Below are 25,350 nucleotides of genomic sequence, written 5' to 3' on the forward strand. Positions count from 1 at the left end.
TGTAGTGTTTCTAAAAATAAGTTTCTGTTTGTAATTTTTCAATTGACACTTATGTTTGAGTTCACTTCTTTATTCGTGGAGACCAGTGATCCATCGCTACCCAGAAAAGGCTTAATATTTTTTATGGTTAAAACCCTGGCAGGATTCTGTGTCTCTTTACAAGCTTTCCCAATATTTAATACATTTTTAGAAACTATCAGAGAAATATTTGCTCTTTGTATCTAAGGATCAAAGTTTAAACACTAATTGGATGCCATCATTGACCATTTTATGTCTTCTTTGAATTATTGTGTTAACCAATCTTTTCTAGACTCAATACTAGTCACATAATGTACCACACATTCAGGAGTTATTGTAATAGAGAACTACTTTTCAACCTAATCATAGAGCGAGGGGTGTAGCTTCAGAGGGTGTTTTGGGGTGTTACACCCCTCTCCCCCACTAAATGTATTTTCTGGTAAATATTTGGATACAGATGCCTTTAGTCGGGTATGGTGAGACGTCTGTCGGATTTCACAAGGACAAAAACACACACACTCAATCCCTCTGTTTTGAAAGTCGTCTAAATGTTGGTTATTTTGCAAAATATTGGGGCATATTACCAACAACTAGCGATAATTTTTGTCTCTAACTTGTTTAGAGACAAAAATTATCGCCGCACATCGGCGATTTTTATCGCAGATAAACCTTGCTATTAACAAGGTTTATCGCAAATGCGATAAAAAACGGCCGAAATGCATGAATATCGCTGAAAAGTCAGCGATATTCATGCATTATCGAGCAAATGCTCTTAGCCATGTTATCCACCTCCCATTGGATAACATGGCTAAGAACTGCTCAGGGCAGGTGTTAGCTTTTGGAGATATTCCCGCTTAGCGCGAATATCTCCAAAAGTTGGTAATAGGAGATAGCGATGTTAGCGACTGTTTTCAGTCTCTAACATCTTGGCACGCCCACTTTGCATCTCATTAGTGATAAATATCACTGACATGCAAAGTGGGGCCCAAGATGGTCGCTATCTCCTACTAGCTGTCGCTAACTGGTGTTAGCGACAGCTTGGTAATAGGGAGATAATTTTATCTCCGCTTTCTTGGCTTTTAAAGCCAAAAAAGCGGAGATAAACCCCCTTGATAATATGCCCCATTGTTTTCTCTCACTTAGGGGCATATCATCAACGGCCAGCGATAATTATCGCTGGCCGTGTGTAGCGGACAAATAATTAACGCTGCATATCGCCGGATTCTATGGCCTGGTGAGCGCACTATCAGCAAGGCGCATCGCCGAGACGATAGAATCCCAGTCAAAAGCGGCAGAAAGAGTCAAAATCCCCGGAATTCCAGCATTGAAAACCATGTTAGGGAAAACCTAATCTGTAATGGGAGACGTGGACTCAGCATAACAGTCCACCTCCCATTATAGATATGGCTTAGTAAGGAAAATAGCAGGCGTTACAAACCGGCAAAAAACCCAGTTAGCACTGATTTAAATATCGCTATGTGTGTTAGCGATATACTTGACAATAGAGAGTATCAGGGTTAGTGATGATATCCCATGTTGTTTCACGGGACACGCCTCCCTTGCATCTCATTAGAGATGCAAGGCGACGCGATGTTAAGGCCAGCGCTAATACAATTGAACGGGAAACATCCTTTACAACGCAAATGTTACCATGCAGTGCTATTACAACGCAGGTTTTACAACGAAAAACCATTACAACGCATTGCGCTGGGGGGCGCTCTAGGATAAGGAATAGATTTAATTTACTATCCAACACCTTCCCTAGTGTCCACGGGGACTGGAGTTGGATTGGTAAATTTAAACTATTCACTATCCAGCACCCCAAAGTGTTATGCGTTGTAATGGTATGTGTAGTAAAACCTGCGTTGTAACAGCATGCGTGGTAAAAGCATGCGTTGTAATGTCATACATCCAATTGAACACGCGTTATCGTGCTCTTATAAATAAAGCAATATTTTTATTGTCGCATTTCGCCCGAAAACTGATGCAAGCGCGGCGATAAAATTATCGCTAGGCCTTGATAATATGCCCCTTAGTATCCCTACTAATCCCTATTAGTCTCCCTTTTCACTGCCCTTTTAGCCCCTCTCCTGCTCCCTGGGTTTAGTATGTTGTATTGATGTAACGTCAAGGTCATTGTTGGAAACTCTGAAGCTCGCACCTCCCCTTACTTACTGACCAAGCTACGCCCCTCCATAGAGCATATGTTTTTTTAGCAATAACAGTAGTAGCTAAGATTGAACCTACAGTTATTACCTGTGTTCTCATGTAATGCTACCTTTAAGGTGAATTATTGTACCACGGGTTTGGGAATATCAGCTAGAAAATCCAATCTGGAATTCCTGCAGAGACTTTCACCATGGCATAGTAAACATTGTACCTTTTCCTGCTTAGTTTCTTGGTAGTTAAAGGTTTATTAATGATGAATGTCATCGGATTGTTGGAAAGAAACATTTAAGCTGCAAGCAGAATCCCAGTTCTGGTCAGAAGTTCATCTTGAATGTGGTCTGTTTGTGTTCTGAGAAGGATCACATTAATTTGCTTGTAACTTTTGATCTTTAAACTTGTGTCGTTTGGAAAGCTGATACTAGTGCGCTTTTCTCTGCAGTATCACATTCACATGCCTAGGTGGAGGAAGCAGATACACTGCCCAGATCACAAGAAGCAATTTTCTTCACCTTGTGTGTCTGAGTAGCATTCGAGTGCCATTTCCAGTACTTTAATAAACCTTTCATTACTGTAAGTCAAAATGATCTAAGCTTAGGGGAATTCATCAATTAGCAGCTTTTGTAACATAATCACATGTATTCTGCATTTCAATGGCCATGGTTGACAACATTAGATAGTATAATTGTGCAGACGATAATTTTGCTTTCATTTTCTTCCGCATAATGTCGGTGGAAAAATAATTAATCACAATTATGGATTCTTGAAATGTTTTATTACATTATCAAGGCTTATATTTGAGCTACTTTATGAATGTTTCAATTGCTGCTATTTAAATTGTTTTCATCTGGGATGTTTGTTAAGTTAATCTATGTTTGAGCAGCATTAATGCCCGAAGGTAAAATAGTTATGAGTTTTAAAAAAACACTTAAGGAGATTAAAGGTTGATGTAAATGAAGCAAAGAGAAGATACAGTTCATGAATCGTTACATAAGTCTAAAGTCTGTGCGCCGTCTATGCTCCTATCCGGTTGTACTACAGAATATCGAAGCTAGGAATATGTTATGCACTAATGTCATGGACAGACTATACAGGGACAACATATTGAAAGGTAAATCCATAGGGACGAAGTATTAATTTACTATTCCTAACTCCACATCTATGAATCTTGTTGATACATATATAGTCAAGATATGTGGAGTTAGGTAAAGAAAATCTATCCTTACGTACCTTTTGCTAGCTGCTCCTTCAATGTTGTGTCCATAGTACCACTGGGGTTCCTTCCACAATATTCAATGGACACAGCTCTCTACCAATGTTCGTCCTTCGTAAAATATTTGTTTGAAATTCATTGGGATCATAGTTTTTCAAAGCAATGTAATCATTGACGATGGTCTTATGTCTGCCTTTCCTCATTTCTGGAACTAGAGTTTCATTTTTCAGCACAGGACGGTCGGGTTAAGTTCTGAGGCTGTACTCTGAGGTTTTATGAACGTACAAGGGTGTAGGGAAAATGCATCAACTAGGCGGTGTAAAGAATGCTGTAAACTAAGTTGCATTATAAGGTTAGGAAAATGTGTGTGTGTTATTTTTTTTTATAAACCATTTGGCTGACTCTTCTGGTTATTAATGTGTAATCTCAGTGAAAGAAGAGGTGAATAATCAGCCATGATGCATTCTGATTGTGCCCTATAGTCTTCTATGTGATTTGAAAGAATTCCTCAAATAAATATGTGCTCGATAAACCCAAGTCAGCCTCACGCCGTATTTGGCTCTGGGCATTTTGGTCATCCTATTAGAGTTAATTCTCTTGATGACTTTTGAAAACTTTAGGTACTCACATAGAAATTGCCGGTCAGGGTGCTATGCTGCTGGGTTCATGGGAGCAGGGCCTTGATCCCACAAGTTTTAGGCAGATCACTAAATCCAGAACTGTCTCTCTCATGCCAGAGATCCCATTGATGCAATTGCTGGATACTTTGGAGGTGGTGGCAGACACAATGCCATTATGTTCATTATATTGTTCCTCAAGAAAGACTCCAAAAGCCAAAGATTTTCCTTGGAAACAATGTAAATATAACCCACTTGTGCTGGGATTGCTCCACAGTGCATGGGACACATTTCGGGCCTTTTTCTGCCTGGGACTCCCATTGGCCTGAATGGGCGCCCTAAATACAGTGCCCCTTTATACGCCATTCCCATTGTTGTTGTACCCAGAATAGGGTTTTGCTGATGGTGGAGGTGGTTGCAGCTCTGCTGTTGAAAACAATACATTCACGTGTATCTAAATAAGGAGGAGGAATAGAAATGTAGGTTAACATGACGTCTGTCAATTTCAGGTGACTGCCCTATGACTTCCTTCACAACAACTGACAACGGCCTCATCTGATGTCATCACAGTTGTTTAATAGGCATGTGGTGTTCATCTGCTCTTAACATTTAGTGCCAAAGGTTTTTTCAGTAATTGTAAAAAATGAATGGAAGGTGATTACTCATTTGTTCGGGTGTATGATGCCTTTCTTTTGTAGGGTGAAATGTTTCCATTATTTTTGGTGCCCTGGAAGGTGGCTTACTTGAGTGAGACAATTAGTATTCTGAGAAGTGGTGCCAGTCCTTCACTATTAAAATAATTTCTAATGGTCAAGCGTTGGTTGTCATCTTTATTGGTAAATGCCTTGTGAATAGCAAGAATGGCTAAGAGAGGATATCTCAAAGTTGAACTACTTTGGTATGATTCATTGTAGGGTGGAGAGGTTGGTAGCATTGTAGTTATTTGGTGCTTTTGACATGTTATCTGATGTTATTGTTTTTTCTTCGAAGAATTTGTTAAAGGACCAGTAGGTCTCTTAAAGTGTGGTAATTGTTAATCCGACAGTAGGATGAAGCAGTATTTGTGGGCTTTGGCAAATTTCCATTTGGGCGCTTATGTGATCATAGAGGTGATCACAAAGGTAAGCACAGGTATTTTGACATGGGGTGTCTACATGGTGATCTGGAAGTTTTCTGTTCTTTTTAATTGTCCAATAATTCAAATATTGTCTATTTCTCTTGTTTGTGGAGAGAGTTCTTCTGTGTACTGAGTAGAAAATGGGTACGTTTTATTAGGTAGTGGATGCAGACATTGGATGTAACAATTGTATGGAAAGAATCAAGAGGACCATTTCTGTTGCCTGTAGATAAATGTGGTGAGATGATGTGTTATAATATATATCTTATTGGCGTGGCTATAGCGTGTATCTGTGATTAAGATAGTGATTTCCTCTCTAGGTGTTCATGTGTATTGGAAGAGTGTAGATCAGATTGAAGTTGATTAAGGGGTGGGTGTGGAAAATGTCAGGTGAGAAGTTTCTTAGAAGTGAGACCAAAGGGTTCATAGAGAGCACATGGACATCCTATTTTGTTTATGGCTACACATTTTTCCTATTGACAGTTTTTTCTGCCACCCTCTAGGCATCTTTTGTTATTATTATATAATTGCACAACAAAGCGTCTAGGTGAAAATCTCTTGCTTAAATCCTGCCACAATCTACTTACACTGTGCATAAGCATATGTTTTGCTTCCTCTCAAACCTCTCTTGCTGCATAGCCTGACATTACTTGCACTGAGTTTAACTGTATGCCGCAGAGGCACAGTTAAGAGGGGACGCACTCTTTCTGTTTCGTGCACGCCCAGAATCCGCCAAGAACCTGGAGGTGCCAGCTGGGAGCAAGTGGGAGGATCCTTAGCACTTGTGAACACTGTATTGCTACCGCAGACTGGGACACGCTATTTCTGTTGCTTACACTCCCTGGGACTTCATGCCCCGGAATCCATCATCACCACCGCAGCATGGGACTTGCGCGAGTCACACACATGCAAAACCCCGGGTCAAGGGCAGGCCTGTTCTGCACCTGTCAGAGCCCAAAGGACGCTGGACCACCCACATTGTTTTTTTTCAGAAAAAGTACAGTGAATCTTTCCCATCCTCTTGAAGGCAAACAAACTTTACAACGGGGTCATTACACCACAATACCTTTACAACGCAGTCGTTACAATGACTGCACTGGTAGTACATGAGGCATTTACATCACAAGTCTTTACAGCAAATTCCACTAGGAGGCGCTCAGGTATTGGAAATGAATTCCAACACCTTCCCTACTGTTGCACAAACTAGAGAAGGAATAGTAAATAATACTATTCCTAAGTCCAGCGCACCCCCTAGTGGAAGTAATTGTAAAGACTTTTGATGTAAATACATCGCGTACTAACAACGTGGTTGTTATAACCACCGCGTTGTAATAGCACGCGATGTAATGCATCGTGTAGAAAATTGCTGTATTTCTTTTGAAACCGGGTTTGCTGGGTCTCACTTTGTGACCTTTAGAGAGATATGATGTGAACAACCTTTGACTTAATTATAGCACTCAGTCACTCTTTGTGCTGACGTCCTTAAGGACTGATTTCATCTACAAACACGCTGAGTTTTAGAAACCTTCAACATGTTGATGTTTCTTTGTTGCTTCAGTGATATTTTCTTGCATCCAACTAATTATAATTGTTGTTTTCCTTTTTTATTTGGGTATATTTTTAAGTATTGCACCCCTGGTAGTGTGTCGCAAGGGCTACTGTGCTTGTAACGAAATTAGCTCTAGTAGCGATAGGCTGTCTCCCAGGCCTCTTTCTTCCTGAAGCTTGCTAGTTTTCTTAGTGGACTGAGCTTGATTGTCCTATTAGCTTGTACTCCTATAGATCTACAGAGACTACTGAATGCTTTCGGGGTATTTATGGACTCTATGGACCTGGTTGTGAATAGTCGGAAGTCGCACACCATGTCCATGGGGTTACGCAAAAATAACGTAAGGACCTTTTATTGCAAGGGGGTGGAAGTCACAAGGGTGAAGGCCTTTACTTATTTAGGGGTCTTGTTTGACAATCGTTGTTCCTGGGCTCCCCAGTTTTTAGCAAAAGAAACGGCTCGGGGAAGGTCAACCTCCGCAGTTTTATGTTTTGCACAGCGGTTAGGGGGAAGGCCATGTGAAACGATCCTCTCCATTTACAAAGCGAAATGTTTGGCAGCAGCACTTTATGGTGCAGCGATTTGGGGATATAAACAAGCGAATGAAATACAAAAGGTGGAAAATAAATTCCCCCGCTCTCTCCTATCGATCCCCCAATCATCACCGACATTTGCCACTCATCAGGAACTGGGGTTGGGGTACCCGTGTGACCAGATAGGGTTGGCCCCTCTTGTTAATTGGTTAAAAACATGGCTTAACCCGGAAATGACTTTGAACCGACAGATTATGAAAGACTGCCTTAGACTAGAAAAGGGGAATGAAGTACAGTGGCTCTCTTACATAAAAACTATGTTTTCGAAACTTGGGCGTGTAGACATCTTTGAAAAGCCCGAAGGTATAGTGAGAGGTGACATTAATTGGGTAAAAAAGCATTTTTTGTACCAAAGGTCCTAGGATTGGGAGGGAGAAGAATTAAGAAAACCTCTTGTGAGGGCTCATTTTTTATTGGTTACTTCCCCCTCCATTGAGCCCTACTTAAAGTTGGTAACCAGGCCTTACCATCGCCGGCTGCTAACAAAGTTTCGCTTCAACTTGATCCATTTTTTCTTGGGGTCTTTTGAAAGATGTTGTAACCCTGAGGATAGTGCACCCTGCAATTGTGATGATATGTCAATACAAGACACGATGCACTTTACGCTCTTTTGTGACCATTTTTGTGATATCAGAGCAAAATTTATTGTTCCTTTATTAAAAGGGAAAGGGTTTCTACAGGCCAAGCCTGCTTTACTGTATTTACAAAGGTTGGATAATCCCTGGAATATTTTTAACATTGCAAGCTATTTTGTAGCAGCGGGTAGGTTTAAAAAATTAGGACGCATAAATATGAATGTATGATATTTCCCCGTTATTTTTAAACTGTTACATAATGGACTTAATTCATTCTACAATTTTATAAATTTCTATTTTTTTAAACTATATTTATGAATTGTGTGATGTAATGTGATTGTGTACCTTTTATGATTGTAATTAATCGATTAAAGTGGTCTTGACTTGACTTGATTGCCTGATTTGTTCTGCTTAATGTCTTTCTAGCATTTATATGTGTGAGTACTCTACTAGTTAAAGCCCATTTAACAACGTTATCTATCCTACTGCCCCATCACTGTACCATTTATACATACTGTATCTGCAGAGTCTAATGAGGAAACATAAGGCCTCAAAACCCATTAAGGGAACGCCCAAACATGGCAAGGTAGTGAAAAAAACATATATTTGTACCCTGAATGAAATTGATTTACTAATTGAGGAGGTGGAATCAATTATTGGGAATACTAGTCCCCAAGCCAACACGAAAAAGGATTTAAATAGGAATGCAAAGTGGGCAGTGCGCATGTTACCTTGTATGTTCAAACAGAAAGAAAATAGTAGTACCCCACTTAAGACTTCTATTGCAAGCAAGGCATGTTCTCTAGCCCATATAGATGACTTACTTTTTGTGGATAACCCACGGGATACTCCTCTGGAGCCTACCGTTTTATGCCATCTCTGATTGGATGTCAGGCAACTATTTATTTATTTATTTGAAAGGTTTTATGTAGCTCTGGCTATACTTGGGGGTATCAGAGCCCTTTACATGAGAAAAGCAGTGAAGAAACGCATTTGTTCAGGGTAAAAACAAAAACAAGCAAGTACATCTCACAATAAGTTAAAAAAGGGCGCAAAAGGCACTTTACTTGAGAAGAAGTAAGAAAAGGAACACATTTTACAGGGTAAACCAAACAAGCAGGCACAACTCACATTAAGATAAGGTGGGCAACCTTCTGGGTGGTTGGTGGGAAAATAAGCATCTAAATAATATGAATGGGGGAACAGCTTAGGGTAGAGAAAAGAGTATCAACAGGGAAGGAGAGGTAGGGGTAATGGTAGGAGAAGGGGGTGGGGATCAAGAGAGGGTAAGGACATAGTAACAGGATGATATGTAACAAGGGGAAGCGTAGTGAGAGCAAGGTTGAACAAAAAGATAATCAATGTAGGGGAGAAAGAAAGTAGGGTTTTAGGAGTGATTTAGGACCCCAATATTTGTTGAGAAGGTGGAGTTTTAGGTCTATTTTAAAGCTGAGGTAGGAGGGTTTACAGCACAAGAGGGGCATTTACGGAGAAGGACTGAGATTGAGTGGTTTTCTTTTAAAAGAGCGGGTACGGGGAGGAGCGCTGTGGTGCTTCTCATCAGTCTGGAGCAGACAGCTTCATTGAGTTTGTTAGTTAGGTACAACGGGGATTGTTGGTGAAGAGCTTTGTGAGTAATGCATGCAGTCTTGTAAAAGCATCTGCCTTCAATTGGCAGCCAACTTAGGGCTTTATGGGCCGGTGATATGGGGTTGAATCGTTTACAGTCAGTGATGAGCCTTTCAGCCAAGTTGAGCACTGCTCTAAGGGGTGCCAGGTGAACTTTAGGGGTACCGGTGAGGATAGCGTTGCCCATGTCCACTTTAGAGAGGACTAGTGATTGGACAACCCATTTCAAGTCGTCAAGAGGAATGAAGGGTTTAATTTTCTTGAGGTGTTGGAGTATGAAAAGTGCTCCTTTAGATTAGTTTTTTATGTGGTCCTTAGGAGCCATGTTGTGGTCAAGAGTGAAACGTAGGGATTTTGCCAAATCAGAAAAGGTGAGCGAACAATGGGGGGCATTGAGATCTTTGATCCAGCCTTGGATAGGGATCCAATTGTTTTTTGGAGCGAAGAGAATAATTTCAAGTTTTTTAGTGTTCAGTTAAAGATGATTGGAGTAGAACCAGGATTGGATCCTGTTCAGGGTATTGTATAAATGAAGCACATCAGAGTGCGATTTAATCTTATAGTAGATTTAGAAGTCATCAGCATAGAGACGATAGTTGATGCCTGCTTGTTTCAGAATGAGGGTAAGGGGTTCCATAAAGAGTTTGAAGAGAGAGGGGGAGAGAATAAAGCCCTGGGGGATTGATTTTAATGTGCTGTGTTCTGTGCTGGAGAAAGGAGGAAAACTATTTGAGGGCCAAACTATCTCCAACTGAATTCCACCAAATCAGAGATCCTCCTTGTAGGGAGGGACCCCCATCTTTGGGGTAGCCACTGGTGGCGTCCTAAGCTCGGTGCAACTCCTTTGCCTAAGCCTGTTGTCAAGAACTTGGGTGTCTGGGTAAATAGCACCCTTTCTTTTGATGGCCATTCTAAATCAGTAGCAGGTACATGCTTTAGATTGTTGCGGGGCTTGAAGCCCATTCTAGGATTATTTGATTCTCACACACGCCAGATGATCGTTCAATCCAAGGTCTTGGCTAGGTTAGACTACTGCAACGCACTGCTCCTTGGCTCTAACAAGACAATGATCAAAAGGCTTCAGCGCGCCCTGAATGCCGCAGCCCGCACCCTCTTTGCTCTTCCCAAGAGCCACACTGTTTATGGCCTATTTCGTCAGCCACACTAGTTACCCATGGAGAAAAGAATCAATTTCAAAGCTCTTTACTTCACCCACATGATTCTCTAAAGCTTCTGTCCTGCGATTCTGAGCAATCTGTTCCTTGCATAACCACCAACCAGCGCACCCTACGCTTAACGGACCTTCATGTGGCCCACGTGCCCCAGGTACGCAGAGCTAGATCAGGAGGGTGCTCATTCCAGGCGGTGGCTCCTGCTCTCTGGAACTCCCTGCCTCTCTCCACCTGCAGCATTTCCAACCACCAGGCTTTCAGAAGGGCTGTGAACACCTGGCTTTTCTCTGATTTTTAGTTCCTCTTGCGTACTGCCTCACTGTGCTGTTTCATTGCGCTGGGACTTCCTGTCGCTGGGACAGCCATGCACTCTGTAAATATTATAACATAATTATTATAACATATAGTAACCAGTTTGTGTGTTTGTAATCAGGTGGGGCGGAAGCCTCTTACATTGGGAGCCTCTGTCCCTATGCATAGCAATATCAAATCTGCTAACTCTAGGATATCCTGTGATAAAATAACTCCCCACTTTGACAACCTTTTGGGCACAGTTAATGGCCTCACAATTGATAGGTTTAGTGAAATAGCTTCTGCTGTAATTAGTAGTAGCAAAATGGGCAGGATGGAGGAGCCTGACTCTGGGACACCAACAATCAGCTGCTACAAGGGAAGTTGGGGAACTTGCCTGAAGATTAGTTAAGGAAATAAGTTTATAACATGGCATTTTAGCTGGGGGATGGAGATCCAGAGGTATAAACAGTAGTAGCGTGGGGCATCCATTTAGACTAAGCCCCAGACTCAATACCAGCTGACATTTAGTCAGGTCTGTGGGGAGTGGGCAGGGTGAAATATTGGCAGGATGGGGGGTTCATAAGTTCACCAATTCACAGAGGGATCTTACTACTACTTCTCTCTGCTCTATGATAAACATACCCAATATTTATCTACAAACTTTGAATCTGCAGATTCTCTGATAATAACGTAATTCACTGAGTTCATCAGGGTCTGCAAATCTGTCATTAGGGATGATATTATCTGTACTTAAAGAAAATATATCCATAGATCCAAATTTGATCTAGGTGAACTTACCTTAGTAAATAGTAGGCTGGCTGATGGATTAGAGGTCCTTGATGCAAGAACCTGCCCCCCAACAATTAGTCTACACCATTCAAATATCAAGGGATCACCTGACATGTATACTTAAACCATGTGTCCCACTTGCATCCTGATCCTAGCTCAGCTCTGGGATCTTTGAATTGCCGAAACAATTAAGATATATGGTATACCTGTTGCTCAGCCAGTGTAACTAGGGTGTGGAATGTTGGTATGTGGTGATGCTGTGGAATGTTGGATGAGTGAGAGAGTAAGTTGGAGAATGGGCTGAGCAGCAGTTAAGCTGCTCCTGATGGGGCTCTTGATCTTAACATCTGTCTTAACCCTTTCGGTGCTGATGACGGCTCCCAGTCGTCATGAGTCACGGTGGGCGTGTGCTGATGACGAATGGGAGCCGTCATGACCACGCCCGCGATCGGAATGTCCAGCACCGGTGCGGAATTCCAGCCGCAGCCAAGGTGTCAATAAAAATCTTACATAATCTACCTTGGACTACTGGACATTCTTTCAGTTACAACATATTTTGGCAATAATTCAAGAGAAACCTACGTGTGTGAACTGTAGGAAAGAAAAGTAAAAAAAAATACAAGACCTCAGTAAACAAGAAATGAAAGCCTGAAGTCCACAGAAGAGCAAAAGGGAAATATTCTACTGGAATTTAAGGAGACTAGAAGTCAAGAATTGAGAAACACACAAAGCCCTGCAGCCTCACCAGTGACCTAAAGACCGGTCAGTCCAGCAGGGTGTGCTTCTGTCAATTAAAGGACAATAATTACTTTCAGGTGCTTTATGACAACCTGTGGTCTATAAGATTCCATTCTAGGATCTTAAATACTTAAGGGAAATTATGTGCGCAGCAGTCGTGATGTGTCCATTCAAACAGCATGGACTGATTATCAGGGAACTACTCATGTGGGAGATATGAGCACCGGCAAGAACTATAATTGCAACTATGGGGAGTCGATTGCCTGCCCCAACACCGTGTTTGAACTGGTCGCATTCTGACATTGGTGAGTTATGCGGTGATAGTTGAAATGACAGTGTACGCGTGTTGGTCCGTTTAGTGGTGTGACATTTGAATCTCCTACTCGCATGCCATTTACCTTGTCATTAGGGCAGTGGAGAGTAGTTCTCTAAAGCAAGCCTCTGTACTCTGGAGAGTGACGTTGTGAAGCGCGTACGTGACCAGAGCCACCCAGTGCCCGTTACATCTGTCTGCTGCCATCTTATTACCTGGAAGTCAAAGCTGAGGTTGTTTCCCGATTGTGTTTCTGGTTGCTTTTCCAGCTATTGCTCTATCTTAAGGGTGCTAAAAAAAGTGGATAAATGGAGAAACCGGCGAGCTGTATCGGTGAGAAAGTTGGGGAAATAACTTTGCTTAGGAGGCCACAACCTATCTGGTCTTACGAGACAAGGAAGATCCTGGTTCCCAGTGGCTACCGTCCTTAATCCATCGTGGAAATGTGGTAAAAAGAATGAGTTTGAATTCAGAGAGCAGCAAATGTTCAGAAATTAGAGATGCAAGTAATATACTTCAGCATATATGTAACACAGCGGCAATGACTTCCTATACTGCAGAATCTGAACTTTACATTCATTGATTGACACAGCTGTGGGCGTGAGGAGTTCATGAGGCTTTCCAGCTCTGTCAGCAGCCTTCAGTTCAGAAAAATATTTTTCACAGTGGGCAATGCTGTTTTGGAGGGCCATGGAACCAATGTCTGGTGATTTCTTGCAGTGTTATTTTTGTGTGGTTGTTTTGTTTTTATCTCGTGTGTTGAGATTGGAGGGACTGCTATAATGTTAGTCCGGTGTTAGGACTATTTTAGTGTAATGTAGATGATAAGCCAATACGTCCACCTTACCTATGGGGTGAGGGTGAAGGTCAGTGTGTAAGCAAAGACACTTGTGTTGAAATATTATTTCACCCTTACTTTGGGTTAGGGTGAAGGGCGGTGTTTAAGCCAAATCACTTGTGTTGAAGTGTTTTTCCATGGGTTAGGGTTAAGGTCAATATTTGAGCCAATTTGCTTGGGTTTGAAGTGTTGTTCCCCCCTTACTAAAGGTTCGGGGTAGTGTGGAAGCCAACTGACGTGTGTTAGAAGTGTTGCTACACCCTTACTAGGGGCTGTGTTTAAAATTATATGTGATCGGTGTGTTTTTCCACACTTACCTTGGGATTAGAGTGAAGGGCAGTGTGTAAGCTAAATGACATGTGTTTGAAGTGTTGTTCCACCCCTAATATGGGTTATGGTGAGGGTCTGTGTTTAAGCCAAAATTACATGTGATTGGAGTGTTTTTTCCTCCCTTTCAATAGGTTAGGGTGAAGGGCATTATTTAAGGCAAGGTGGTTAACCTTTCCTGTTGTATTGTTCATTCGTTATGGGCGGTTTCCTACTGAGTCTCCGGTGGTTGGTTCCCTGCATGCTGTCTTTTTCGTCAGCCTGGCCAGCTGGCATGTTTGTGGCATTAGGGGTTTGGTAGAGGATTTGGGGATTGGTAGAGTGTATGTTGTTTTCTGGTTTGAAAAAGAGAAGATGGGTGTATTCTTATTATTTGTTTACCTTGCTTTTCTTTATTTTCTGCGGTAAAATGCATGGTCTTTTGCAATTAAAATTTTATGACATGTTGCCTATTCAGTTATGCATCATGTGTGCAATATTTTCCACCTGTTACTTCCATGCACCTTTATTGCATCTCATTTGCTATAGTGTAAATATGCATGCAAGAGTTTCTAATGTTATTCTTTGTAAAGAAGGGAGATGTGGTATACCTGCTGCTCAGCCAGTGTGACTGGGGTGTAGAATGTTGGTGAGTGGTGATGCTGTGGAATGTTGGATGAGTGAGAGAGTTAGTTGGAGAATGGGCTGAGCAACAGGAAGGCTGCTCCTGGTGGGGCCCTTGATCTTAACATCTTTCTTACATCTTACATGATCTACCTTGGACTAGTGGACATTCTTTCAATTACAACAGTATCCCCCTTATAGGATCTACAGGAGTCTATGAAATCATTGTGTAGTGCTAGAAGATATACTTTCAGCCCCAACCTATTAGGTTAGCTCCCATCTCTTCATCAGCAAAGTGACCAGATTGTCATAATATCTCACTCTGCCCCTACTTTTCGTGTGCTGCTGGGTGGGTCCTATGGTAGCTCAAAGATAATTGACCATGATGGGGTCTCCGTTGTATCTTGCAATATGGCAAGCCTAATCTCCAAAATGAGCTTCCGATTGGTGCTCTTTTGTTGATAGATTCAATATCTGCCTATTTCAGGAGACATGGTGCACCACCCCTGTGTTAGGAGTTTGGTACCCACATTTTTTCATACCAGCTATTGCTAATCCATGTGGTCACCCTTTTCTAACAGTCTGGGTCAGGCTTTCATTGAATAGCAAAACAAATAGAATTTTGATAGATTTTCCTGATATCCCAGGGCTACGTTTTAATTCAGTTTAGAACCATAGTGTGGACATGTATAAAGTATATGTGCAGGGGTTCTAAGGTGCCAGGCCATCGGATACTGTATTGAAGTTGGAAGCTTATTGTGAAAGGAGTAAAACCTGCTCCATAATCTATTGTAGGTGGTGATTTCAATACTATATTCGAACCTCTGGATAGAGGGAATGTGATGCAGGCTGCAGATGAGGATGAACAATGGGCTATTCCGCAACTTGACTTACATCCAGTCAAAAAGAGGACAAGGGCTGCTCTCCAGCCTAAAGCCCTTACACTAGAACATGGTTTTAGGGCATTGAATGGTCGAGCATCTGATTGTAGAGGGGCAGCCACTTACAATAAACATACCACTAGAGCTGCATCGATTACATCCTCAGTGACTTAAGGCTGCAGCAATCTGTAAATGACGCGGTCATGGGAAGTAGGATTGAAAGTGACAACAACTTCCAGTGTTTTTCCACTTCCATTTGAGGGAAATGTAGCTATGACCAGCACCTTTGTTATGATACTAATGATGTTCAGTTCGCTAATAATAAGCACTATCTCAAGTAGACACAATTTGTAGCGACAGAGGATGTCTTATCGTCTATTGAGAATGAATTATGAATCATTTTAGTTAAACTCAAAGCCGCCATGGTTCCCAAGGATAATCCACAGGGTATTATAGATCCATCTAAGAGTTTTTAATCAGCCAATTGCCCATTTCCTTGTGCCTAACAGCAATAGGAGAACAGTGCAAGAAAACATTTCTTGGTATAATGATGAGTGCAGAAATTTAAAAAACAAACTTACTGCAGCAATAAAGCATAAAAACATCAATGAAACTCGCACTTTATGCAAGACCTATATTAATGCCCAATCAAACGCTAAGCAAGACTGGGAAGAACAAAGATGAAGAGATCTTTTATCTACCTGCCAAGAGACAGATATGACCACATTTTGATCACTTGTCACTTAGCTGATGCAAGCAGCCCGGTCTGCAAATTACATGTCACCCCTGGTGTAGATCGAACTTTTCCAATCCCTGTATGATGATGGCTTAAGTGATAGCACCAGAGATTGTGAGGTCTTTAACCATATAGATCAGAAAGATCTTGTAGTGACCTATGATCCACAGGAGGTAGAACTCGCAATATGTGCTACAGCACAGGGGAAAGCCCTTGGACCAGATGGTATACCAGAGGACTTTTATCTTTCTGATAAAGTAAAGTGGGATGAGCAGTTATGCTATAGGGAAACGAGCACCAATTCCTAAGCCCTGGAAAGGTTCAGAGGTGCTACCCATCTTAAAAATGGGGATTGTAGCCTTATGTGTAGCTGTTGACTGATTAGTCCGATTGACTTGAAGCCAAAGATTTTCTGGCGGTTTATATTAGAGAAAATGTATTTATGAGCCGAGGAAGGGCACATAGTTTCCTTCTTTCAAGCTGGCCTCAGGGAAAAAATCAGCACCATGGACCAGATATTTTGTTTTCTCTTATTATACTCGAAAATGGTGCTTATTGGCAAAATTCACTTATATTTGGCCTATGTCAACCTGAAGTTTGCATTTGATTTGGTCCCCTAGACAGAGCTGTGGACAGTCCTTCGGTTGATACAGAATGACTCCCAATATGTTATCTACTTTGCCTGCCTTCTTGAAGATAATAATGCTAGCATTCGTTGGGGAGATCATACGCAGCATACAGACCTAATTTCAAGCAGGTAGGGAGTCTAGCAAAGCTGTGTTCTTGCCCCAACTCAGTTTCCTCTTTACTTGAAGAAAGTATTGCACTTTCTTTCGGCCAGTCCATCGGACGCACCGTCCCTGGTCAATGTAAAGGTAGCACTTTTCTATTCACAGACAATACCCTCCTTGTGTCTCAAACACCTAAAGGACTGCAAACTTAACTAACAAGTTTTTGGTCAAAAAGAGGTCTGGTAATTAATGCAACTAAGACCAAATTCATAACACTAAATTAACACAAATCATATAGAGGGAAAATGTATCTGGGAGGGGAGGAACTGGAAAGGGTGGATGCGTTAGAGCATTTGGGCATCAAATTGCCATCTGACATGTCTAAGAAAACACCATATTGATAAAGCCACCGTTAAGCACAAACCGATATCAGGTGCTATTTTGAAGGAGTTTTATGTCTCACACAGCAAACCTATTGCACCGCCCCTTCATTTCTATGATTCCAAAGCTGTGTCTGCGGCATTATGTGGTGCCGAAAAATGGGGGTTTGGCAATATGGCTGATATGAGCAAATACAAATGTAAGTTTATCAGAACCCTCAATCAATCAATTGGGTTTTTTGTAAAGCATGACTAGTCACCCGTTAGGCTCTCAAGGCATTGTGTGGGGGGGTCTGCAGTTCAGTTGAAGAGCCAGGTCTTGAGGTCCTTCCTGAATTGAGGCAGAGCCTGTGATTGCCTGAGATGCAGAGGCAGGGAGTTCCAGGTCTTCGTGGTGGAGTAGGAGAAGGATCTTTCTCCAGCCGAGGTCATGCAGATCTGTGGGACAGTGGCCAGTGCCATTTTGGTGAGGTGTATGGTGGGTGTGTAGAAGGAGAGGCGGTGGTTGAGGTATGCAGCTCGGGGTTGTGGAATGCTTTGTTGGCATGCGTGAGGAGCTTGAGCGTGATCCTTCAGTTAATCAGGAACTAGTGAAGGTCTCTCAAGGTGACTGGAGATGTGGCTGAGGTGGGGAATGTCCAGGATACGTCTGGAGGAGGTGTTTTGTATGCACTGCAGTTTCTTTTGGAATATTTCGGGTGGTGCCGGCATAGAGTGAATTGCTGTAGTCAAGCTTATTGAAGACAAGTGCCTAGGTGACCGTTCTCCTGGATTCGGTGGGGATCCATTTGAAGATCTTCCGAAGCATGCAGTGCATTTGAAAGCAAGAGGATGAGACAGCATTTATTTGGTGGTTCGTTGAGAGCAAGGAGTCGAGGGTGATGCCGAGGTAACATGCCTGGCTGGTGGGTGGGGAGGTTCCGAGCATTGTGGGCCTCCTCGAGTCGTCCCAGGCAGAGGGGATGGTGTTAATGGATAAGGACTTTGGTTTTGTAGGAGTTGAGTTTGAGGCAGCTCTCCTTCATCCAGGCAGCTACGACCTTCATCCTGTTGTGAAAGTTGGTCTTAGCGGCTGTAAGTTCGTCGGTGAGGGAGTGAATCAGCTGGGTTTCGTAGGCATAGGAGACAATGCTGAGTCCATGGTTTCTGATGATGGCTGCAAACAGGGCTACGCAGACGTGAAGATGATGGGGTTCAGTGAGGAGCCCTGGGGAACTCTGCAGCTGATCTCTATAGATTCTGAGGAGAATGGTGGTAGCTTGACTCCCTGGGTTTGGCCGGTGTGGAAGGAGCAGGTCCACTCCAAAGTTTTACTGCAGATGCCTGTGTCGTGAATTCTTGTGCAAAGTGTGTGGTGGAAGCCGGTGTCGAAGGTGGCAGAGGTTCAGGAGGATGAGTGCTGCAGTTTACCCTTGGTCAAGGAGAGTGCATATGTCATTAGTTGCGGCAAGGAGTGCTGTGGTTGCTTTTTAAGTCTGATTTGTAGGGTTCCAGGGTGTGGATTGTTTTGATGAATTTGGTGAGATGGGCATTGATGGCATTCTTGATGACTTTGACTGGAAAGGGGAGCAGAGAGATGGGTCTGTAATTCATGAGGTCCATCAAACCGTCGGAGGGTTTCTTCAGCAGGGGGTTGATCTCTGAATGTTGACAGTCTTTGGGGAAGGTGGCAGACTTGATGAAGCAGTTGATGGTGCAGCAGAGTTCGGGGGCAATGGTGGTGCCGGCTCGATTAAAGATGTGGTGGCGGCAGGGTCAGAAGGGGCTCCAGAGTGGTCGGTTTTCATGATCTTTAGTGTTGCTTTTGGTGAGAGTGGTCCAGTTGAGTAGGGTTGGCTGGGATCTGGAACATTTGGATGCTATGGTTGCAGATGGGGTGGATGGGTAGTGAATCTGTTGTAGATATCTATGATCATGTGGTGGAAGAAGGTGGCCAGGTATTGGGAGGGGAGATGTCTGTTGCCTGTGTGCTGGGTTTGGCGAGTTGTTTGATCACGGTGAAGAGTTCTATGCTGTTGTGTGCATTGGTGTTGATACATCCCTGTATGGCAGTTTTCTTAGTGGTTCTGATGAGGTGGTGGTGTGTGGTGATGGCGGATTTGAAGGCTGGGTTGCCTGCCGAGGTCTTACTGCACCTCCATTTTCCCTTGAGCCTTCTGCAGGTGCCTGGACTCTTGGAGGGCGGGGAAGAACCAGCTGGCTTTCTCAGAGGGCTGCCTGCTGTAGTGTCTACTGACGGGAGCTAGTGTGTTGGCACAGTCAGAGATCCATCGGTGGAGGTTGCGTGCCGAGGTTTTGGCATTTGTGGAGGTCAGCTGTGGGGTTTTGTGGAGGGAGGTGCGAATTGGTCTTCGGAGAACTTGTTCCAGTTTCTGTGTGGGTAGCAGTGGGTGTGGGGTTGTTCAGTGGGTTTGGTGAAGGAGAAGTTGGTGCAATAGGGGTCTTTCCAGTGTAGATAGGAGGTGTGGCTGGCAGAGATGTTTTTGCTTGCGGAGAAGTTGGGTTTGAGTGTGTGTCCTGCTGAATGAGTCGGGGAGGAGACCAGATGTTTGAGTTTGATGGTGGTGAGGTTTTCCAGTAGGGATGAGGTGTTGCAGTCATTGAGGTTGTCCAGGTGGAAGTTGAGGTTGCTAAGGAGGATGTAGTCTGTGGAAGTGAGAGCGTGGTGTGCGATGAAGTCGGCTATGAATTCGCTGAAGGGGGAATGGGGCCCAGGAGGTTTGTAGACAAGGGTGCCACAGAGGGTGGTGTTTCGGTTGGTTTGGAAGTGGAGGTGCTCCATGTCAGGTGAGTGGTCATCGGAGCTAGTTGTGTCACCCAGGGTATTTTTCCATATGATGGTGATGCTTCCTCCCGATCTTTTGTTGTGGTCCTTTTGGGTGATATTGTAACTGTTGGGCATGGTGGTTGAGATGTCCACGGCTGAGGTAGGGTTAATCCAGGTTTCAGTGAAGAAGGCGACACCAGGGGAGATAGAGCCCGAGTGGGTCCCAGATCTCCACTGCATGTTTGTTGAGGGATCATATTTTGAATACAATGCAGCTGAGGTGATCGGGTCTGATTCTTGTGGGTCTTCCGGTAGGTGGGTCTGATGTGTGGAGGCAGGTGAATGGGCCCTGGGTGTCATTCTGCAACATCTGGTGGTGAAGGCATGGAGCATGCTGGCGTATCTGTGAAAGATGCGGGCACCAGTGCCCATGGCGCTGGGCACGGCCCAGGTGCAGATGGCCGCCATTAAGTAGTGTTGGAAGGGCTGGTCAGCTGGGAGGTGGGAAGCAGCGTTGAAGGAGGGCAGGGCCGCAAATGACGAGCAGGTGCAAGGGCAGGAAGAAAGAGGCACAGAAAAGGCACAGAATTGGAGAAATATAGAGAAAAAATTGAAAAAGAGCAAAGACAAGAAGAAAGCAAAAAAGGAGAAACAAGAGATGAGGAGGAAACAGGTAAGCAAGACGACTCACCACTGGACCACCATTTTCATCAACAAACCAAAATAAGAAGTTATAGTGGCATTGTGAGTACCAGAAAAAACTTGCTAGTAACACCACAGAGACTCACTACTGGACCCCCAAGGATGAGGTGCAGACTGGTCGCTGTGGATGGAGGAGGGCCTTGAACACGAGACCTGGAGTATGAAGGGTCAACAGCTACCAGGTGGAGCTATGCAATAGGGGTAGAAATGCACTAACAAGGTCAGTGAGGTTGTCCCTTCACCCTGCAGCGGTCTCCATTAACCTCATCGCTGCTAATAGAATTCCCCTGCCGTGCTGCCCCTCACTGAAATGGGTGTGGTTGTGACGGAACCATTCCGTCATCAGCACAACCCAACTGTGACTGATGACGGAATGGTTCCGTCACAAGCATCGAAGGGGTTAAGTAGTACTGGGTGGGGGAGGGCTGATCAGCTGGGAGGCAGAAAACAGCACTGGAGCGGGCAGGGCAGGAGGGGACGCGCAACAGCAGGGTGGGAATAGGAGGCACAGAAAATGCATAGAATGGAAGAAACATAGAAAAAAACTAAAAGGCAAAAAGCAGAATAAAGAGATGAGGAGGATACAGGAAAGCAAGACGACTCACCACTGGACCACCATTTCCATCAACAAACCAAAATAAGAAGTTATAGTGACATTGGGAGGACCAGAAAGAACTTGCTAGTAACACCAGGGGGACTCTTTCTTTGTTTTTGTGCAGTTCAGGTCAAGCACCCTGCATGAAACATACCTGGACTGTATCACCAATCCCTTGGATAGGAAATTGTATGCCCAGTTTAGGCAAGGCTCTTTGCCACCCTAGACCTCTATATGCTTGTGCTGTTGTGTAGTTTCTGAGCTGGATGTGGTCCAAAAGACGTAATGCCCGAGCAGCTGCTTAGGTAACATCTACTATACTGCACTTTTGCACATTCCTAATAGCCAAGTTCTTTTTTATCCCTTTTGCACTTTAGCTATGCTGAGATACTGTCATGTGGCTCTACATTGCACATGTAGATGTGTTGCCTAGTTAAGTATTTTCAATCATTGTCTAGTTTGATGGTAATAACGATTGCCTATGATGTTGTTATATGGTAATTGCCAACAGTAGGTGTGATATCATTCATGAGATTGAACCGTGTGCTACCTTCATGCTACATCGCTTTTTTAATCAATTGCATCTTTAATGTATAGCAAAGCTTATGATAATAGCATATGGCTTTGTCTTAACGGTAATCCTTAAGGTCAGGTCGCCAAGTATGAAACTGCCCCGAATTCTAAAGCGCGACCCGAACAACACCGGCTCACCGCGGTGAGCCGCATTATCATGCGTTCCTGACCCGCACTGTTCGAGATTGCGATGGAACAAGGGTTGGCCTCTCTCACCTGGACACTACACTATTTGTTGTTCGGGGTCACGCTTTAGAATTCTGCAACCTCATCGGTGGCCATAGCTTTACTAGTTTCTTGCTTACTCACCTCCAAATTTTGAGAGGTTCTAATTGGAGCTTTTACACATCAAGTGCTGACGGAACCATTACACTACATGCATCTCCATTTATTCTAGGAGCTTCCATCCTTTCTGCCCAATTATTTCTGGTCACGCCACTTGTTGATTTAGCCTCATTGGGAGCCACACCAATAGTGTTGTTTGCGTGCTCACCTCTATACTTTTTGAGAGGACCAGATTGCTCCGGTTGTTGATTGTCTGCAGTACGGACTGGTTCCCGTTACTCATCTTTCTGATGTTTTAGCTATGACATGACTAATGATTCTTTGAAGGATCATATCTTAGCCTTCAGAAAGTCCTATTTTGACTAATTGTGTACAGAGGAAACACGTGTTGGCTGCAGTTTACGTCTGAATATGTGATTTGGTCATCTTGTCCTGATGGAATTTTTGATCAGTTTATGGTATTAACTGCATTGTGCATATATATGTGTATCATAGATTAATTTCGATCACACATTCTTGTGATTGCCAAGATTTCGTATAACTGTAATTAGGGTGTGCTTTACCAACCTTCTTTCTTGGATTTTTGCAATAGTAGGTTGTTTTCCAATCTGCTATTAACACTCTGTGGTAGTGAGTGGCACTGGCTTCCAGAGCACCCCAGCTGTACTTACAGCTACCATATACCTAATACGCTCCCAATTTTTGTGAACTTATACTCTTGTTTTGATGTGCGGGTCTTCCCTTCTAGGGAACACTACTACCAGCTCACTCTTGTGTGTGCAGATTTTACTTGGCTAAATTAACCTTTTGTCACGCTCAAACCTTCCATTTTAATACATGTGAGTCACCACTAGTGTAGGCCTTAGGAGGCTTCCTACAACCTTGAATCCAGCACCTGGACTCTGCCATCTGTGAGTCCTGCCTTCACAAATGTTGCCATCCTAGTCCTGGCCCCTTGGAAGTGGGCCTAAAGGTGCATTGCCAGTCCATCTGTTGAATCAGCTGAACATCTCCTCCATGTCGCGGCGCATCTCCTGGGGAACCGGTGCATTGCCTTTGCTGCTCGATGCAACGCTTCTCTGAACCTATGCATTGCCTCTGCTGCACAAACTTCCACCCTGACTATCACAGCCTATGGAAGCTAATGCATCTCCCCACAAGGACATCAACTTCCCCCAACACGGCCCATCAGATCTGCCGCTGCATGGCGCATTTCCATGTAAGGTCATCGCTTCGTACTTCACAGCTTCCCGGAACCACCGCCTGACGACGCATTTCCTCGCCCAGAGCTCCATCGCCCCTGCTGATGGATGCATCTTCGACACGGACAACGTAGTTCTTCAGAACCAGGATTCAAAGTACTCTTGTTCAGCAGGCCTAAGGGTTCCTGTAGCCAGTATGCACTGCATCGTGGTCATATAATCTTGTGGTGGATATACTCAGTTGTCTGCGCATCTTTAGTCAGTTTTCAATGTATTCACTCCATATCTGATGAATTTCCTATTTAGTGGTGTTCTTGTGGTGCTTAATACCCACCCACCTTAGGTATATATCCACTAAGCTGCACACCAATGCAGTCCAGTGCAATTAATCAAACAATGCACCGAAGCACCCACAATAATACTACTCTTCGCCAAACAAAAAGTATCTTTGATCAACAGTGGTTCCTTTACAGTGGTCGACTGAACAAGGTCTTTTTTATTCCGCGGCAGTCGACACATTTTTCTTCCTCCGGGACTTTTTCAAGGCTGCAAAATCAGATACAATAATCATTTTAATTTTTGTTATATACAAAAATCACATTAAAAGATTGTGCTAAACCCATGTTGGTGATTCTTCACTTGGTACCGTAGAAATCATTACAATAAATGCAGACCTCCATCTTGGTCAGCCTGAACCTGTGACTTTGGTGTGGCTAGATAAACACACAGTTGGTGCTTTGTGATGTTTGGCACTAATTTCACTTAAATCTTTAAAATTGCATATCTCCAGTTCTACTGATTGGATTTTTACCATTGTGGTCTTGATTTATTTATTATAATTTATTATATTTTCTTGATTTGGTGTGGGATTTTTCTTGTAAAGCGTTTTCACTTTATAACTGTTTAAATTGTTGCACAAATACTTTACAAGTTGACTCGAAGTTAAGCCTGACTGCTCTGTGCCAAACTACCAATGGGTTGTGCACAGGCTAATTTGGGGTTTCCTTGTGATTTCACTCTGACAAATATTGTAGTTATTGCTTGAGTAGGGCTCCACCCTCCTCAACCAGTAACCCAACTTCCTGCACACAAACACATTTTAATTGAAATTTATTTACAGAAACTTGCATAAATAGGTGCTTGTGTTCAGTAGCGATCACACAGTCAGAAATCAAAATAAAGTGCAATGTATGTCATATACACCAAACAAACCCATAGCACAGGAGGCCAGTAAATATAGTATAATTAAACAAAATGTCCCTAATCTCAGTACTCTAATGTCAATGGCTTTTCAGTTTATAGATTAATGAAAGGCCATCATCAGGACTGTTGAGGATAGTATATATGATAGGAATCAGGTAACAGGCATTTTGTACAATTAATATGATGAAGCTTCCCAATAATGAAAAGACAACAAGCCAGCCTTAACAATGGCATGGTTCATTGATAGGCTCAATTCAAAGGAACACATCAAAAAGCAGCATAACAGCAGTGTAATCATCTCTGTCTGATGCTTATGCAGCTTGTAATCAAGACCTCCTATAAATACATCTTGACAGTTAAGGCTAATCACACAAGAACTGGCCCAGCCCACCCAGATACTCACTGATGCAGCATTTTCAAGAAAAATTACTGAAAGGACAGGAATCCCTTCTAGTAATAGTAGAGATAAGAGCAGTCATATGGGCCCTTTTATTGTATTATTTCAGTAATAACAGTTATATGTGTATATTCCTTATTTTCAAAACTTGTGTTTATTAGAAAACAGTTATTTTTGTTCGGAGTACATCACACATGTTTCTTACACTATTGCTGTATTCAATCAATCAATCAGCATTTGTAAAATGCAACGCTGTCGCCCCTAGGAGTGTCTGGGCACTCTGTCTCTTTCGGAGAGCAAGAGAGTCTCTTTCTGAAGCCTGCCAGCAATGGGCTGAGCGGAGCAGG

At 43.1% G+C, this 25,350-nt stretch overlaps 1 protein-coding gene across 1 annotated transcript in view; it reads left to right on the forward strand.

The window, feature by feature from the left end:
- Positions 1-25,350, forward strand: part of CNTNAP2 (contactin associated protein 2) — a 2,542,823-nt gene that overhangs the window by 1,730,129 nt on the left and 787,344 nt on the right. The gene's annotated exons all lie outside the window — the stretch shown is intronic.

This window comes from Lissotriton vulgaris, chromosome 10 (genome assembly GCF_964263255.1).
Source record: "Lissotriton vulgaris chromosome 10, aLisVul1.2, whole genome shotgun sequence".
Lineage (NCBI taxonomy): Eukaryota > Metazoa > Chordata > Amphibia > Caudata > Salamandridae > Lissotriton > Lissotriton vulgaris.